Source organism: Dendrobates tinctorius, unplaced genomic scaffold (assembly GCF_039654945.1).
Source record: "Dendrobates tinctorius isolate UK_male_01 unplaced genomic scaffold, ASM3965494v1 ptg000078l, whole genome shotgun sequence".
Classification (NCBI taxonomy): Eukaryota; Metazoa; Chordata; class Amphibia; order Anura; family Dendrobatidae; genus Dendrobates; species Dendrobates tinctorius.
In genome coordinates, this window is record NW_027361746.1 from 710,516 (window position 1) to 730,998 (window position 20,483).

The window sequence follows — 20,483 nt, forward strand, 5'->3', positions numbered from 1 at the left end:
TTTATCTAATTTTATAGAAGGTCAAATGATTTGCTCATCTGTAGTTAACAACACCTCTGCCTTGTTGTAAGGATGAGGACGACCCCACTGGCTACAGAGTAGAGTGAATAGTAGATGCACAGAAGTGGATACAAAACAGAAGAAATAGGTGAATATTTTATACTTTTCCTTAGCATCCATTCCTCAAATTCTGGATGTGTAAATACAACCTTGGTGATTAGGATAACATTCCTCTAGGTCTAGGATTACCTGTCACAGATACCAGACAGAACATCGGGAAGCATAAGTGGAAAATATAATGGAGATTAGTTGGGATTAGCATTGTGACATAACTTTTCATTCAATTCACAAGGTTACTCTAAGTTTCACAATTACATTGGATACGGGCCGGCAAGCTGAGCAACACGCTGTCTAACCGAGAGGCTCCAAGAAAAAAGCATGACAAGGTTAAGCATCTCTGTCACAGGGTAGAAAAAAACAATCCTATACAACATATGTAGAATTCGCTAATAATCCACAGAATAGCCTTAATCCTGATGAAGCTTCTATGATCAGCGATAGACAACGATGTCTCTACTCCTGGGTAGGGTCTCCTGACACCATGATGTCCTTGTTTTTGTATCATTTTTACAAACTGAATATAGAATTACAATTGTGAATCCAAATGATTTTTTTGAGGTTTTTGGGCTCGAAGGGATGTGCCATGAAGGCAACCACTATTAGTGCACTTGGATAGTAGTAGACATATTTTAGCTTCCTTTTTCATATATTGAATTATTCTATTTGCTCTTTGTGTCAGGCCACATTCACATGTTCAGTATTTGGTCAGTATTTTTCATCAGTATTCGCAAGCCTAAACCAGGGAGTGGGTGAAAAATACAGAAGTGGTTATGGGTTACTATTATACTTTTCCTTTGATTGTTCCACTCCTGGTTTTGGCTTACAGATACTGATATATACTGGGTGTCATCATTAGCTCTTCTCTAGGAGCATTTTCTTGAGGTCCATATCTACTTGGTCAAAATACTATATTTTTATGCAGGGAAGGGGCTATTTCACAAGAATGAAGAGGCGCAGAAACAAAAAAATAACAATGCCAGATTCAGTAAAACAGCATCATTTACGGTAACAAAAAAATACACATTTTTGTCTATAAGTCCACGACAGGAAAAGGAAATGCACTCAACATTGGAAGACTCAGTACCAATTTCATCAATATTTGCTCTATTATATGTATTGGTATTTATTTTACTCACTTATATAGCGCCATCATATTCCACAGGGCCTTACAGACATTATCTTTACTGTCCCTATTGGTTATCACAATCTAAATTCTCTATCAGTATGACTTTGGAGCGTGGGAGGAAACCTGAGAACATGCAAACTTATTGCAAATGTCCTTAGTGGGTTCCCAGGACCTCAGTCCTGCAAACCAGTAGAGCTAACCAGTGAACCACTAGTAAAGACTACATATTCAATAATCTGTCCAAAAATTCACATACTGGCATTTTCACCCAATAAACTGAAGATCTCTGAGAATTAAGCCTGTTAGAGCCTGTGGGCTCAGAGCCATCCGATAGAGAAGGACCTCAATGATGCTATTCAGTGGTTGATAGATGGAATCCATGACAAGTAGCCATCACCAGCCATCAACTGAGCAATTACACTACAAGTCAGTTTGGAGGGTGTTCAAAAGACGATTGAAGGACGCAGCTTAACAAGTCATTTTAAAATGACGTGTACAGTTTTGTAACGTCTGATCAGCCATCAATCAGGACCGATCTCTACATTCCTTCCACTTGTACTGCTAGAATACAAACAGATTCTTGTCGCAGCCCTCAGGGCTTGTCTGGAGGAAAACAGTTTTGAGACTGAAAGATTGACTAATAAAGACTTCACCAACTTTTAAGATTTTCTTCCTATTTCCTCAAAAGCAAGTGAAACATGATTAATAAACATTTTATATTTTTAATCTACAGAACCAATTTTCATTTTCAGCAGTGAATGTATTTTTATAAGAGGTTTTATTTCAGAATCTATTCTATTTGTTTCGGTTATGATTCTAATTCGGAATCAACCAGGAATTCAACTGGGAGCAAAAGAGGAAATTATTCTGGGAGGTCCCCGATCTATGTTAAACAATTATATTTCAATTTAAAACTGCAATCTCTCTGGTTACCATTGAACAAATAGAGCATAAAACATCATCACTAATGTCTAATAGATTATTTGTGGACCTCGTAAGTGACAGACCCTAGAAGGGAGCTCTGAGAATCGCCTCCTACCTGATGACATCTGTGGATCTTCTTTAGGTTAGCCGGCCTAGGATGACATCATCATTGTGGCATGATGCCTTGGATGCCACAAGGTAGGGATCAACTCCCAAAGGTTCAGTAGCCACAGTTTAAGGTGCTGTCACACTAAGCGACATCGCTAGCAATATCGCTATAACTTGTGACGTTATAGCGATATTGCTAGCGACATCGCTGTGTCTGATACTTACCTACGACCCGCTCCCCCGCTGGTTATCGCTGATCGCGCGAGAACGTCCAGGACTGTTTCTCGTCATCAGCTTCCTACTGGGCTTCCTGTGGAGAGACGAGCGTGGACGCGGGTGGGAGGACGCAGGATCGCCTAGTGTGACAGGTAAGTAGCGACCCCCGTCCCCAGCGATGTCGCTGGTGAGATCTGCCTGTGTGGCAGCTCACTAGCGACCACTTAGCGATGTACCAGCGATCCTGACCGCGTCATATCGCTGGTCGGGATCGCTGGTACATCGCTAAGTGTGACAGAACCTTAACTGACATGGCTGATAGACCAGGACCTGCAAATGACAGACTGGGACTCTAGAGCCAAATTCACCAAAAGGGGAATTGCACTTGGTGCAGGATTAATCCCATTCACATGTATGAAATGGATTTTTCAAAGCAAAAATTCTGCAATAAATCCATCCCCAGTGAAATCACTCTTAGCACATGACTGTGTTTTTGATCTGAGTGCTGTCCGCAAAAAATGGCTTATTCAATGGGGCAGTGCAAATGAGTGATTTTCTTCACAAATAAAATTTACGTGTGAACAAAATGGCAGCATGATCTAGTTTCTTCCATAAATCGGATGAAACTCACACTTTCAAATTTATGGGTATGCAAAATAAATTGGATGCCATACAGATCCACAGCATAATATCTAATTTTTATGGAAGCTCTGTAATTCTGTAACATAAGACACTAAGTAATTGGTCTTGTGAATTATTAATAGCTGCTGCTGTAAAAAACGGATTGTATACAGATGACAAGTGAGGAAAAATTGTCCAAGTTTTCTAGATGAAACACTAACAATTTTTTTACTTGGTTGGGGTGTTCCTTATAGTGTTCACTAGTGATAAGCAAGCATGCTCTCCACTGCTCGGTACTCGATCGAGCATTGGGATGCTCGGGAATGCTCGTTACTCGATCGAGCATTGGGGTGCTTGGGAACGCTCGGTATTCAATCGAGCATTGGGGTACTCGGGAACGTTTGTTACTCGATCAAGCATTGGGGTGCTTGGGAATGCTTGTTACTCAATCGAGCATTGGGGTGCTCAGGAACACTCGTTACTCGATCGAGCCTTGGAGTGCTCGGGAATGCTTATTACTCAATCGAAAATCGAACATTGGGTTGCTCAAGAACACTCATTACTCGATCGAGCATTGGGGTGCTTGGGAACACTCGTTACTCGAACGAGCATTGGGGTGCTCAGGAACACTCGTTACTCAATAAAGTATCAAGGGTGCTCGAGCGCCATGAGGCCTACCTCCACCATTCTCTTGCGCATGTGGCATGATGGATGGGAAAGACTGAGTAACTATACGCGAACACCGCCATCCACTAGACCAAAGTAGCTCCCCACCTTTCATTGGATTACGGGGATCAGAGCGAACGACGGCTGGAGTGTTTCCCACCCGTTATGAGCAAGATTAAGTCCTTTGACAACGAATCATCCCAGAAGTTGAGAATTGTGAACACCTGGTGAAAGAGCTCTCAACTGTGGAATGGCGTGTTTAAGGAGAACAAGGGTATAAGGAGGAAGACCGGGTTGTGGCTGCTGACAGAGCAACGGGTCCAGAACTGCTGTGGCTGCGCCTTTTTTGCAGGGGGAAGGAATTTGAGGATGGAAGGGACCCATGACCTGCAGAGAGGGGGTGTGGTAAACCAGGGGAAGGAGAATCGAGCTCGGGCAAAGGCAGAAAGTTCCCGCCAAAGGAGCGAGAGTGCGGGGACGGCTGCGTGTTTTGGAGCGAGTTGAAGTACAGAGCAGAGACCCAGGACAGAGTTAGTGAGGTCTCTCGGGTACTGTTGGGTGCACAAGAAGATGGGCACCGAGTGAAGCAGCGTAGTGCCGTTAGTCAGGTACTTGCAGGTGTACCGAGGGACAAGCGCCAAATGAGACACTGTGGTGCGTGCATCCAGTTGTTGGTGGGTGCTCAGGAGAGCACTTGCCAAGTAGAGACTTGTGTGGAGCTTCCCAATCTGACTCTGCAGTTCAATGGACTAGGGGCTCAGTGGGCAAAATCGGTGATCGCCCGCTGCTGCCAGAAGCGTGACCATGTGCTGGGAGGGAAAGCCTAAAGACACAGTATTTATAAACCTAGCACTCAACTTGGATGTGATCAAAAAGAAGATTTATTGTAGCATGCATACAAAAAGTTTCGGTCAATTGCGACCTTTTTCAGTTACGTGCTGTATTAGGTATTCAGCAGGGGATTATATAGCCCCTGTTGAATACCTAATACAGCAAGTAACTGAAGAAGGTCGCAATTGACCGAAACGTTTTGTATGCGTACTACAATGAATCTTCTTTTTGATCACATCCAAGTTGAGTGCTAGGTTTATAACTTCTACTTTTATGATTTGGGAACCTAACCTTAAGCACCATCCTCCAGTTGGGCTCACAGTGTTTTTTTCCTGAAGACGCAGTATTGGCATCCGCCAGCATTCAACATCTATCGGACTACAGGCGACTAAAAGACAGCGGAGTTACGATAAGTTAAAGTTGATAAAAAGACTGTTGCGTTGAACCACAATTATACTGTTTAACTTGTTTTCCCCCTTCCGGTTATCTCCCTGCAAGGAATTCATTATTGTTAACTAAACCCCACTCCTGTTAACCCTTGCTCTTAGCCTTTGCGTTATTGCATCTGATTATCTGCTTTACATGTGAGGGTGGGCCAGGGCCATGGCATGGTTGTGGTTGAGATCATCAGGTCTTGCACACCCTGCTCTCCCACCACATGCAAATACCATCCCATTGTTAGGGTACTTGCCTCTTTACTCTCTGCACCATCAGGACCTTCTCTCCATTGCTTTAGATCCCCTTTGGTCGCTTGTGTACAAACAGAGACATAGTCCAGATGCAACTTGAAATGTAAAACTTTACTTTCTTCTATACACAGCACATCCTTTTCAGACACAGAATTTATATAGGGTTTCAAACAGCTCACATCCACCACTTTCCCTGCACCACTTCCATGGTCCCTCAGTACGTGCCTGGGTCATACCACCTCTTGCGGTAACACAGCGTCCTCCCTATTCAGACTCACTATGCTTGGGAGTTCCCTCATCCGTTTCATTCCAGATCTGAGGGCATCAGCCCATGCGATGATCTGCCACATGATGAGCGACCTGCATCCCTGTACTGTTCAGGACCTTTTCTCTCACTTCTGCTCCACCACTGATGTACCCTGTGCTGATTCACCTGTACTTCTGCCCACTGGGCCCTGGATGGCTGGGTCCCCTGCTTATAAAGTTACGGAGCTGCTGGGTAGCTTGGGCTCTAAGCCCACCCGAGCTGTTCGGGCTCCCTAGCCCCTTCTGGCTCTATCCAGGAACTGTTCATGACTTACTCCCCAGCTAACTCCTCCTATGTTAACTATTTACAGAGCTACTGCTGTAAACTACACTATGCCCCCTCTAGTGGCTAAACTGAGGCACTGCATTCTCCCTATGTTAACCAACTTAACACGTATGTACATATATACAGCTATACACAAAGGAAAGCTTTAGAATAAGGGAGTATTTACATTAAGGGAGGGAGTGGAGTATCACACGCTCCCAGTACACCCCCTTACATACACATATATATATATATATCCATATACGAGTATATATATGGAACCTGGGCTTCCATAACACCTCAGCAGTGCCACAGGCTGACCGCCTCCATGCCACGCTGCATTGATGCAGTAATTGATGCAAAAGGAGCCCTGACCAAGTATTGAGTGCATTTACTGAACATACATTTCATTAGGCCAGCATTTCAGATTTTAAAATCATTTTTTCAAGCTGGTGTTATAAAGTATTCTAATTTACTGAGATAATGACTTTTGGGTTTTCATTGGCTGTGCCTGTAAGCCATAATCAGCAACATTAACAGAAATAAACACTTGAAATAGATCACTCTGTCTGTAATGGCTCTATGTAATATATGAGTTTCACTTTTTGTATGGAAGAACTGAAATAATTTTACTTTCTGATGATATTCTAATTGTGTGAGTGTTAGGAACGGCGGAACGCACTAAATAAAAAACTAATAAAGTGTGTTCGCCGCTCGGGGTCCATCGTGCAGTAGGTGATATAACCGCTGCTAAGTGGTGGCAGAAGCAATATGGCGGTATTGTGCAAAGGGTTATCCATCACCCAAGTGCACAGAGCAATCTCTGTTAAATCACAGAGATGCCTATGAGCATAAACAAAAGAGCTGAGCCTGTTAAGGTCACAAGTACTCAGAGTAGTTACACACACGGTATAAAGTCACAGGAATAGCCAAAGATGGCGGTACTAAGTCCTTCTAGACCTACCGTTTGTGTAACGTCGCAACCGCAAACGCTTAAGTGGGCTGCTACTGCAGCGCGGCGTAGGACACTGCCGCTAAACGACAATGCTAGGCACAAGCGCAATGTCGGACGCTAGCAGCTGTGGACAATGAAGCAGAGGCGCGCTGGCGCTGGTACTGAACTCAATCCCTCACACAAGCGTAATATCAAAGGGTAGGTTTCAAATGAGTCATTCACCAGAATCATGCATTGATCGCCATTCACACAGCAGCAAGTATGGTCTACACTAGCGCATGGCGGAACGGCCATGCGCGCTTTTTATAGCCATGCGGGACCTTCCAGATGTCCGAAATGGACCAATGAGATCTGGAACAGGACCTGGGCACATGACTCCTGATCTCCAATGGGAGATTGTCTCGTGAGCATGCCCAGTAGGAGCACAGAGGGACTTAGTCTCTGAAGTGGTCTGCTGCAAAGTAATCTCCTCTGCAGTAGAAAGACAGCAGGAGACCGCAGAATGTGAGGCTCTAGATTCCTGCAGAGCAGACGCAGAAACCTGACGCCTAACAGTGAGAAGCACCTGTAGATGGACCTAAAAATTATAAGAAGTTGGAAATTCACCATAAACAGGCAAATCTTATAACAGTTTTTCCTTTTCCACTATTACATTTCTTGACAAACACATTTCCACTGTGTGTGAACTTGTAAATGTTACTTTTTTGTCAGGAACCAGCTTCGTAGTAAATTTATATTTTAAGACGATCGTCGGAGCCGTCTTGAGAGTCAATAGTCTCTTTTTCAGCGAGGTTTAATACATGGCATACTGCTAAATGCATCAGGCCCTTTTTATTGGATGTATAATAAAATGTCTCTAGATTTGTCCAGACGACAGGTGTGGATTTTACACATGCCAAATGTGCAGTCGATTAGTGCTGACATGGGTCTGCTTGGTCTGAGTTCCTGCTCCAGTACGTGATTTGGATACTGTTGTTGTAGTGTTTGGTGGTAAGGTACAAGACTTCATAATAAATCATAAAAACACATAAGAAGGTTACCTAGCACTGCAGGCTGCACAGCATTCCTCGTAGTCCCGGTGGTCTCACACAGCTGAAACAAGTCAGGGCTAGGTGATTGGGTCTGATCAATAAAAGGTTTAGGTAGTAACAAAATAAAACCAAAATAGAAAGGTGCAATAAAAGTAACATTTTTATTTTCCCAATATTATTTTCTTTGGACTTTTTTTTTAATTGTTCCTTTAAATCTGAAATATTACACAGCAAGCGAATAGTCAGTTCTTGAAGTTGATGTGATGGAAGCAGAAGAAATGGTGAAGAGTAAGAATGTAAGCGATCCTGACAAGGATCAAGTTATGATGGATAGATGATTGGGTCAAGTCATCTTCAAACCAATAGGTTTTGTGGGTGTACTGGGGTGCGGTGGTTCTTAATTGATAAGAAGAATGTACAAAGAGAAAAATTATTTTGGCATACCGCATTATATAAATAAATAGGTGTATGATATAGGGGTGCAACCAAGTAGTCAACCGAGACTATAACTAAAGAAGAAAAAAAGCACTACCAGAATAATGCACACCACAGAAAAATATATTTGAAAAGTATAAATCACAACAATTTTATTTGCACACAATTACAATTAAAACACACTTAAAAACCATAGAACTGTGTCCACAGAGAAAAATTGATTCAATAATAACTCCTATACATGAGATTAGGTAGCAAATGACCCTAAAATAACCCCTCTCCTAGCGGCTCATGAGGCTAAAGCAGTACATATGAATGTAACCTGTCCAATAGGACCTGAAAAGCTTGATAGAATAATAATCCCAAAGGGAGAATGATCCCAAGGGGAGAGCAAGGAAAAATATAAATTGTCTCACCAGTCTAATAACCGGTGGACAATATAAACCCAGAAGGAAAGCTCAAACAATGAAGACACCTTCCAAAAAAGCCCCAGTGTCAGCATATTACCAGGAGAGAGTCAGGAACCCACTGTTTCCAAGGGTCAGAGATCTGAGTGGACAGCAGATGTAACCTCACGCGTATCGCCCCCTCAAGTGTCACTTCCCCTGACGAAGCCTCACTTGAGGGGGCGATACGCGTGGGGTTACATCTGCATCTTACATAGTGTTCCAGCAGGACAACATGAAGCATTACGTCAAGACTGGTGAAGAAATGGTACAATGACAATGAAGTAGAGGTGCTGGAATGGCCACCACAGTCCCCAGACCTCAACCCAATCAAACACTTGTGGGCAGAATTGAAGAAAAAGCTGTATACATACCCAAGTAAGTTGACCAGTATGCACCAACTTTGGATAGAAGAGACCTGGGATCAGATTTCGGTCGACACATTTTTGATACTGATCGATAGCGTGACCTAAAGGATTCAGGCATTGTTGAAAGCCATAGGTGGATTTACAAAATACTAACAAAATAAGAAAAATTAAAATTTAGATCTTTAGGCACAAAACAGTAACAATGCAGTGACATGCTAATAAAATTTGCATAAACCTTAATGATGCCTCAATAGATTCCTTTGTCCAGATATTCAAAAATTCAGGTGAGGCAACTCTTTGGGAAGGACTAATATTAATTCTAAGCCCTCTTGGTACAATACGATTTTTCAGATAATTTTCCAGTGTCCTAATCTCCCACCAGGATTTAAGATAGTTTTTATAACCAACATATGTTTCATTGAACAGATTCTTTAATGCCTGTGGGCCAGTGTTATTCTCTATAGTGCCACCAACATTGAACGCCTGATTTGCATCCTCCATCCAAATATCCGAATTCACCGGACCTGTTAGAAAACTGGCCATTCCAATTCCGAATTACTAGCCAAAATCACTATCAAATATAAAGGGTCTCAAACCAAAAATCATATGAAAAACCCTAAAAACAATACTTTATTATTAAAAGACCAAAGGTCACACCACAAAGTGAACAAGACTAAACAGCAACGTGTCCAATGACATCCAATTACATAAAACATGTAATGGGGAATAACTAGGAGTCCCTAATGCAGTCTAACGCTCGATCCTTCCTAGCCACGGAGGTTGGCACCCTAGGGGGAACGTTGTGGCGCCCCCGCTCAACGGTGGCTGTCCCTAGGGACCCTGATAAACCCTGCAGCCACTAGGGATCCCTTCCCCGATGCTAGAGGGACCCCTATCAATAGACAGAGATCAACTATAATAAGGAGGACCCTAATCCCCAAAAGGATTAAAAACAAAAGGAACACATTAATATGATGGCATTATAGTGATGGCATCGTAGTGACACGAATCAAATAAATACAGTAAAGGAGATCCACAGCGTATAGTGTATCAAATTTCATTTACATGAGGTTAAATCCAATGGCACCAAAATGCAAACTCCACAAATGGTAATAATTATATGATAAGTCACTAGATAACCCAAAATTTGCATGAAAGGTGACAATGATCATGCCACTAGATTAAAAAGTCAGGTACCATTAGAGACATAATTCAGATACTCAGTAATCAATGCTGCAGATACTCATCATGTCACACGCCATCTGCCATATATGTGAAGCGCCTCAAAGCGTTTCGCCCCATCTGGGCTCATCAGGAGGGCCGATCTCAATAACAATTGTGTCCTGATGTGGTATAGTAGTGACATGGCAAGAATCTGCATAACTAATTATATTCTTAATAGTTAAAAGTCAAATTTATATATTTATATACAAGATGCTTGGATATCAAATGATGGTAGTCTCACATTCAAAGCAGAAGTGGATAATGAGATATGGAGCCTGAAAGTCAAAAGTTAAAAACATTCTTACCCTTTTGCTCCTCACTGTGTTTTTTACGCTCTGTCTCAGATCTGTTATCAGTAGAGAACATAAGAGTGACATACTATGTCCTTAGTATTCACAAAGAACATCACCATGTAGTAGTGTTAACATTGCAGTGTCCTGTGTGCTTTAGGCCAAGTTCACACATTCAGTATTCTGTCAGAATTTTCCATCAGTATTTGTAAGCCAAAACCAGAAATGGGTAAAAAAAAAAAAATGTAGACGTGGTGCTCATGTTTCTATTATACTTTTCCTCTGATTTTTCCTCTCCTGGTTTTGGCTTACAAATACTGAGGTAAAATAACACAATAAATTACTCAATGTTACAAGTGGCCTAAATGAACATGATACGTTGTTACACGTTGGCCAAGTATTAGAATGGGTGGCTCCAAAGTTCCCCGAAAGGAGCGACGCTAGAAAAAGGATATGTAGCCGATTTGTCAGACATACCCTGGTGAAGGAAAGCGTAGGAAAGCAGTAATAGCACCTATGATGTGCCTCATTCCTTATCCCCTCTGCTCTTCCACTCTTAGATTAGTTTATTATCCCTACTGTCTTAGGTGCCAAGTCATCAAGAGTGGTGTTTTTCACTCCAAGCCTTGAAGAGTGGACTAGGTGGAGCGTGAGGCTCCTGAGTCATTAAGATGAACACACCTCTTATTAAGTCAGGCAAGGCATGAAGTGGCATGAGCCTCTGTGTACGCATCTCCACAAATCTTACTCCAGGGAGAGACTGGAGTACGATTTTTAGCGTAAGGAATGTCACTGCTTGTCATGAATTTGACATATGAGGGTCACCATACAACGTCATACCCCAGAGCTTTGTCATGTTGTCATTACAGAAAATGGTGTGAAACCACCAAAAGTTTCAAAATGTTTGCATAGTCTCGCGTTGTATAAAAATATTGAAAACTTTCAAAACTTTTTTCGACAGTACCATGATTATCTGAAACATGTTGGTTGCTCATCCCAGGTTGTGGTGACCAGGATCCATGTCTTTTTTTATATACTACTCTACCGAATAAAAGGTTTTTCATATTATTTTTTACAAAAATGATAACTTTCCTTCTTGATTTCATCGCTAGAGGTTTCTTCTCCCACCTTTTTCTATTTCTCTAATGTCCAAGACTGAGACGTCTCCGGGGCGATGTTACTTCATCTGGCAAGGTGCTGCAACAGACGGTGAGTTGACGTTTTTCCCCACTATTTTTCCTCTATTTTTTCTCTGAATACTTGAACCTATGTTTGGGGAAGCAGTTGGTAGACATTACCAACTGGTCTCCTATAAAATGACAAAAGGCAGAAGAGGTGGTTGGTATACTGAGATAACCCTTGGTCCAACTGGAATATCTATGGAAGGTAAAATGCATGATCAGCAGACTGAACTCCAGTTTAAAAAAAAAGCAAAACTAATGGACCGAGAATATCAGAATCCAAGAATCTGAAGCAAAATAATCAGACAATACTCAAAGACAAACACACAAGAACACAGAAAATAGGGTAAGCAGGTTCTATCAAACAAGAGCTGAAGGCAAAGTAAAGTTGGGTAGTCTTTTTCCGAAGCTATACAAATTGATGAACCTCTTGGCTTGATCATATAACATTTCCACTGAATGTACAGAATTCCCAATTTTTAAAATTCATTGTTTTATGCCATGTCTTATTTTTTAAAAGTTATACTATAGAGTTGAGCGACTTTTGGTTTTTTAGGGTCGCGTTTCATTTCGTGAAACCCGACTTTTCCAAAAGTCGGGTCGAGCAAGATCGTCCGATTATAGGGAAAAGTCGGGGTCGTCCCGAAACACGAAACCCAATGTAAGTCAATGGGGAATAAAAGTCGGCAGTGAGAGGAGGACAGGAAACACACCTACAGTGCCCATTTGAATGCCAAAAGCATCAATTCTTCTTACTTAAGCTTGTCAACCTTAATTAACTTCATAATACAAGTTACGCACTGAAAAATGGGGGTTATTTGGCTAAAGTTGTGGGGGGGGGAGGGCTGGCTGCAGGTTTTCATGTGCCCTGGGCGAAAGAGCGCCCCTTTAACACATACCACAACTCATCATGCTCCGATACGGCAGATAAATAGCGGTATAGTACAATGAAAAATACCTCACTTTTTACATCTCATGACGAGGCCCATCTATTTCTCCATACAGAATCATTGGTCCCATATAATGTTTGAAACAGTATATGATGAGCTCCACATAATGCTACAGTATATGTTGGTCCCCATGGATGAAGCTCCACTGTCTTATGGGCCCAAATAATGCTCCAAACATAATGGGCCCCATTTCTAATGCTCTAGTGTATAATGGGCCCTGTAAATGCTGCTCCAGTGTCTGATGTCCACCTTTGGAATGTTCCAGTGTATGGTGGGCCCCATCTATCATTCTCCAGAGTATAGTGCTCCCCAAAAATTGCTGTCCCAACATTGAAAACAATCAAATAAGTCTCCTCGCTAGGGAATCCCTGTACTTGTCTGGACAGGTGCTGTAGCTTGCTTAACAGCTCGCCAGCCGTTCTCATGGATTGCACGTGATTGCACAAAGGTTAGAAAGGGTACCGTATCCCTGGATAACATGTATGGATAGCGTACACATTCAAAATATATGTCTCAGGAGGCAGGCTCAGACGGTGTTAGGCCCAGTATGGATTGCACGTGATTGCACAAAGGTTAGAAAGGGTACCGTATCCCTGGATAACATGTATGGATAGCGTACACATTCAAAATATATGTCTATACAGCATGAGGCAGGCTCAGACGGTGTTAGGCCCAGTATGGATTGCACGTGATTGCACAAAGGTTAGAAAGGGTACCGTATCCCTGGATAACATGTATGGATAGCGTACACATTCAAAATATATGTCTATACAGCATGAGGCAGGCTCAGACGGTGTTAGGCCCAGTATGGATTGCACGTGATTGCACAAAGGTTAGAAAGGGTACCGTATCCCTGGATAACATGTATGGATAGCGTACACATTCAAAATATATGTCTATACAGCATGAGGCAGGCTCAGACGGTGTTAGGCCCAGTATGGATTGCACGTGATTGCACAAAGGTTAGAAAGGGTACCGTATCCCTGGATAACATGTATGGATAGCGTACAGATTCAAAATATATGTCTCAGGAGGCAGGCTCAGACGGTGTTAGGCCCAGTATGGATTTGACGGCCCAGATTACACAGCGGAGGAGCAGGGAGAGGTAAAGATTGCAAATGCTGGGGCCCTGCCCAAGCAAGGGGGGCCCACTCGTGGGCGTCGGTACTGGCACTGGGCCCCTCATAGTACAGCGGTGTGTCTGACGGCGGGTGTGCACCACCACCGTCAGAGACACTTGATTGCACTATGAGGGACCCTGTGCCAGTGCCCGCGCCCAAGAGTCGGCCTACCCACCTGTCCAGGGCAACGGCACTCGCACGGTGTCGTGCGCTAGGTGTTGACCCCGGCCATGGGGGGGAGGCAGCACAGTTAGGGAGTTTTAGAAAGTGGCATATGTTGATGTTGGACATTCAGCTGATGCAAAAGGCGAAATAAGTGAAGTACCAGGAAGAGGTGGACCAAAGCAAGCCATTTTTCTGTCACCCTATGTGTCATCAGGGGAAGGTGGGACAAAATCCTTGGAAACCCATGCGTGGTTCATTTTAATGAAGGTTAGATCATCCACATTTTGGGTTGACAGACGGTTCCTTTTTTCTGTCAGGATTGATCCAGCTGCACTGAAGACTCTTTCCGATAGCACACTTGCAGCTGGGCAAGCGAGCTCCTGTAAGGCATATTGGGCCAATTCAGGCCAGGTGTCCAGTTTAGCGGCCCAATAGTCAAAGGGGAATGACCTGTGTGGGAGAACATCGATATGGGAGGAAAAGTAGTTTGTAACCATAGTTGACAACTGCTGTCTCCTGTCACTTTCCATCGATGCAGTATTACCAGTTGTGTGAGCGGTATTTGAAAAATCAGTCCACAACATTGTCATGAAACCCCTGTCTCCAACGCCACTTCTGCTGTGTGCACCACGAACACCTCTGCCAAGCTGCCCCCGGCCCGTACGGCTCGTGTGAGAACCATCACCGCTGCTGTGTGCTGGGAATGCCTCAAGCAACCGATTTACCAGAGTTGCTTGTTTATTAGCCAATATTAGGTCAAGGTTCTCCTGTGGCATGATGTTTTGTAATTTGCCTTTATAGCGTGGATCCAGGATGCTGGCCAACCAGTAGTCGTCATGGTTCATCATTTTGGCAATGCGGGGGTCCCTTTTTAGGATCCGCAAGGCATAATCTGACATGTGGGCCAATGTTCCCGGTGTCAATGATGCACTGCGAGTGCTGGGTGGAGGAGCACTTTCTGGCAAATCCACATCCCTCCAGTCACGCACAAACCCTGTACCAGACCTTGCCACGCCAACATTTTCACTTGCCCCACGAGATGCATCCTCCTCCCCTAAGTAATCATCCCCATCATCCTCCTCCTCCTCCTCTTCTTCCTCCACCTCGTCCAGGAGAGGTCCCTGAGCAGACAATGGCTGAATGTCATCAAGGATTCCCTCCTCCTCTTCCTCCTCATCAACATTGGCTGCAGACGCCTGCTCCTTAAGGTGCGTCAAAGTTTGCATGAGCAGACGCATAAGTGGGATGCTCATGCTTAGGATGGCGTCGTCTGCGCTTACCAGCCGTGTGCATTCCTCAAAACACTGAAGGACTTTACAAAGGTCTTTTAGCTTCGACCACTGCACGCCTGTCAACTCCATGTCTGCTCTCAAAGTGCCTGGCCGTGTATCCTCCCACAAATGCATTATGGCCTGCCTCTGCTCGCACAGCCGCTCCACCATGTGCAGGGTGGAGTTCCACCTTGTTGCAATGTCGATAATGAGGCGGTGGTTGGGAAGGTGGAGCAATCGCTGCAGCTTCTGCATACGAACGGAGTGTACAGGCGACCGGCGGATGTGCGCGCACAGTCTTCGCACCTTCTGGAGCAGGGCTGTTAACTCCGGATAATTTTTGAGGAAGCACTGCACCACCAGGTTCAAGGTGTGAGCCAAGCAAGGTATGTGGCTGAGTTTTGAAAGGGCTATGGCTGCCACAAAATTACGGCCGTTATCACTAACTACCTTGCCTGCCTCAAGATGTACACTGCCCAGCCATGACTCAGTTTGTCGCTTCAAGTACTCGGCCAGCACCTCGGCGGTGTGTCTGTCTCCCAAACACATCACCTGCAACACAGCCTGCTGACGCTTTCCACTAGCTGCTCGATAGGGGGACACATCGTGTGCAACAGTGGCAGCTGCAGATGGAGTGCTCGTACGACTGCGCTCTGTGGACGAGCTTTCGCTTCTGGAGGAGGAGGAGGAGGAGGGTCGAACGCCTACAGCCAACTGTTTCCTGTACCGTGGGCTAGGCAGCACTGTCCCACCACCGCTGTCCCCTGTGGACCCTGCATCCACCACATTAACCCAGTGCGCAGTGATGGACACGTAACGGCCCTGGCCATGCCGACTGGACCATGCATCAGTTGTGAGGTGCACCTTTCCGCTCACTGACTGCTTGAGTGCATGGACAATGCGGTCTTTCACATGATGGTGGAGGGCTGGGATGGCTTTGCGAGAGAAGAAGTGGCGACTGGGTAGGTCATAGCGTGGTACTGCATAGGCCATGAGTTCGCGGAAAGCTGTGCTTTCCACCAACCGAAAGGGCATCATCTCAAACGAGATTAGTTTGGCAATGTGGGCGTTCAAACCCAGTGTACGCGGATGAGAGACTGAGTACTTTCTTGACCTACTCATAGTGTCTGGGAGGGTGAGCTGGACTTGAGAGCTGCATATGGTGGAAGTAGCGGTGGACAGGGCGGACTGAGAGAGGGTTGATGATGGTGATGGAGTTGGTGTTCTTTCTGATGGCCTAGAATCAGTCTTTCGTTGATATAACAGTGGGATTCCCTGACTGCTGTGGTCTTGCAACGACACCTCAACATTTGCTGCTGTGCTAACCGGTGGGCTTACAGTGGGGGAAACAATGTAGCGTTGCTGACTACCTTCGTTGTGATCAGTTGCACATGTGGCACTTGAGGTTTGGTGTTGTGTCCACGCTTGCAAGTGCATGCTGGTTAAATGTCTAAGCATGCAACTGGTATTCAAATTTTTCAGATTTTTCCCTCGGCTAAAGGTCTTTGCGCACTTCTTACAGATAACCTTGGCCTGATCATGAGGATTTTGGTCAAAAAAGTGCCACACTGCACTCTTCCTACTTTGGCAGACATTTTGCGGCCTAGCACGCTGTGATCTTTTGACCCTCTGGACAAGCTGTCCAGCAACTCTTTTGATGTTTGGAACCTGTCTTTGGAGTGCTCCGGGCCTGCCAGATAACAGCTGTTGCGATGTCGATGTCTGCTGTGGATGCTCCTCATCTGAGCTATTGGAAGCAGCACCCTCTTCCCCCAATGGATGCCAATCTGGGTCAACAACTGGGTCATCCATCACCTCCTCTTCTATGTCATGTGCACCTTCCTCTGTGTCACCGTGTATGGTGGTATAGTGTGCGGGAAGGGGCACCTGAGTCTCATCAGGGTCAGAATCTGGCTCTGTACACTGCGAGGACAATGTAGTGCTCTGAGTGAATGTACCAGCAGAATCATCCATCAGCGGCTGTGCATCAGTGCACTCCATGTCAGATTCATCTTGGCCTGGGTAATTCACCATTTCACTTGATAATCCAGGCATGGTATGTGAAAACAGCTCCATGGAGTAATCAGTAGTATGGCCTGCGTCATCCTTCAATCTTGGTTGGGGTGAAGGACACAAGGAAAGGTGTGGTTCATGAACATGAGCCTCCAATGACGACTCAGTGCTTTTACTTTTTACAACTGAAGAAGAGGAGGCGATAGAGCTGGAGGCTGAGTCAGCAATGTAAGACAAAACTTTTTCCTGATGCTCTGCCTTTAAAAGCGGTTTGCCAACTCCTAGAAAACTAAGCGTTCGAGGCCTTATGTAGCCAGACGATGACGCAGGGTCAGCACCTCCTGCATTCGGTCCTATTTTGCTCTTGCCACTACCATCAGATCCACCACCAACACCATCATTACCAGCTGCCAACCCCCGCCCAATTCCACGGCCTCTTCCACCAGCCTTCCTCATTTTTGGTAGAAATGTAGACAAAATCCAACAAACTATATAGTAATGTAAAACAAGGTACAAGGTGTCTATAGGACAGGGGAGATTTTGAATCTCTGCGCACACTTTTGGACACTGGACACTTGTGGATTGTGTGAGGCCCACTGATATCTGAGCGCTATGTGACAGGCTCGATGGCACAGCTGCCTGTGACAAAAGTGACGAGAGGATAATGGAGATTTTGAATCTCTGCGCACACTTTTGGACACTGGACACTTGTGGATTGTGTGAGGCCCACTGATATCTGAGCGCTATGTGACAGGCTCGATGGCACAGCTGCCTGTGACAAAAGTGACGAGAGGATAATGGAGATTTTGAATCTCTGCGCACACTTTTGGACACTGGACACTTGTGGATTGTGTGAGGCCCACTGATATCTGAGCGCTATGTGACAGGCTCGATGGCACAGCTGCCTGTGACAAAAGTGACGAGAGGATAATGGAGATTTTGAATCTCTGCGCACACTTTTGGACACTGGACACTTGTGGATTGTGTGAGGCCCACTGATATCTGAGCGCTATGTGACAGGCTCGATGGCACAGCTGCCTGTGACAAAAGTGACGAGAGGATAATGGAGATTTTGAATCTCTGCGCACACTTTTGGACACTGGACACTTGTGGATTGTGTGAGGCCCACTGATATCTGAGCGCTATGTGACAAGCTCGATGGCACAGCTGCCTGTGACAAAAGTGACGAGAGGATAATGGAGATTTTGAATCTCTGCGCACACTTTTGGACACTGGACACTTGTGGATTGTGTGAGGCCCACTGATATCTGAGCGCTATGTGACAGGCTCGATGGCACAGCTGCCTGTGACAAAAGTGACGAGAGGATAATGGAGATTTTGAATCTCTGCGCACACTTTTGGACACTGGACACTTGTGGATTGTGTGAGGCCCACTGATATCTGAGCGCTATGTGACAGGCTCGATGGCACAGCTGTGACAAAAGTGACTAGAGGATAAGGGAGATTGGATTGCTTTTAAAAAAGCAGTTTGCGGAGCAGTGGGTAAACAGCAATGCCAGCGTGTCAGGAAGCCTTAAAAGGCAGCCCAACAACCAACACCACTGATACACCACTATATAGCCTCCCCTTGCACTGCACACACAGTGACTTGTGTGTTGTGCAGGCCAAATCGCTAGCAGCAGAAGCAGTTTTTTTGTCTTCTTCCCTGCCTAACGCTCTCCCTACAGAATCAGCAGCAACCTCTCCCTATACTAAGATCGGCAGAAGTAAGATGGCGGTCGGCGTGCACGCCCTTTTATACCCCCTGTGACGCCCACCAAAGCAAGCCAATCACTTGCATGCCCTTCTGAAAGATGGTGGTGACCCGTGCCTAGGTCATCACGTTGCCCACAGTGTCCGTGGATCCTGATTGGCTGAAAAAGAGCGCAAAACAAACTTTTGAAACGCGACTTTGGCGCGTAAGTCGCCGACCTCGTGGCCGACCTCATCCTAGGGTCGGGTTTCGTTTCATGAAACCCGACTTTGCCAAAAGTCGGCGACTTTTGAATTTTTTCGACCCGTTTCGCTCAACTCTATTATATTATTTGCCTGTGTTAAATCTACAAGAAAACTGAAGAACAGTTTGATTTACGGGCAGACCATGATTTGAGTGGCGAAGAGCAAAATCCAATCTAAATATGGTCTTGTCTTCATGACAGCGTGCCCATTAACTTTTTCTTAGGTTGCGACAAATTATCGTAAGCAACGTAAAACTTCTCCTGCCCTGGACAACTATTCATTTTGCTCCAGAACATTTGAGTAGAACTTGGAGAAGGTGCGTCATGTTTCACACACACACATTGTGAAATTATGTCTTCAGTTCTGTTGGGTTTCTTGGCCTTTACATGAGATGAATGCTTTTTTTAACAATCGGTAATGGTTGCCTGTAATTAAAAACAAACTGCTTACGTCTGAATTACGTCTGAATTGTAGTTGGCTGGAGACTCCTGAACACTCGTCTGTTTATCGTCGTCACATTATCAATATACTTGGAGCCCAGCTTGCCCAACTTTCTGTGCAGGAAAGTGCAGCTATTTGTACTGTGATAGTTGTTCACTGTTTCTCCGTGAAAAATCCAAGCACCATTAAATATTCTCATTCCAGCACAGACACACAGATATTCAGTGGAGCAGAAAATTTACAATGCAGTAAACTGCACAGTTGGAAATCATGTGCTTATTACGATGTCTTAAAGTCTACCAATATTCTAGACGCACCAATGATAAAATCTTTTTTATTGCACACAGTCCTTCTGCGAGAAGACAAATCTATTAAGAAGGGAAGGCACAGAGAATTATACTGAATTATAACCACTGTAAATCACTATAGATGACAAAACACGCTCATTAACATAGTTTGCCGGCACAAAATGACTGTTCAAACCACGCAGATACATTTGGTGCACCATTGATGTGGCCGAGACGGCAACTTTCCAGTTACTTATTTTGCACCTATTTTCACCTGCCTATCCTTGATTGACACCTCTGTCTTTACAGAAGCCAAATAGATAGATGGAAAGCATATAGAAGGGAAGGTGCACTGAGCTGCTTGACCACACCATGGGTGTATCGGGAGCCTGTACTTGGTTGGAAAAAAAATGGGGGCTGAAAGATTCCCTATCTCATATCCAAGTTTCGATCATCACTAATGACAAGACAGTA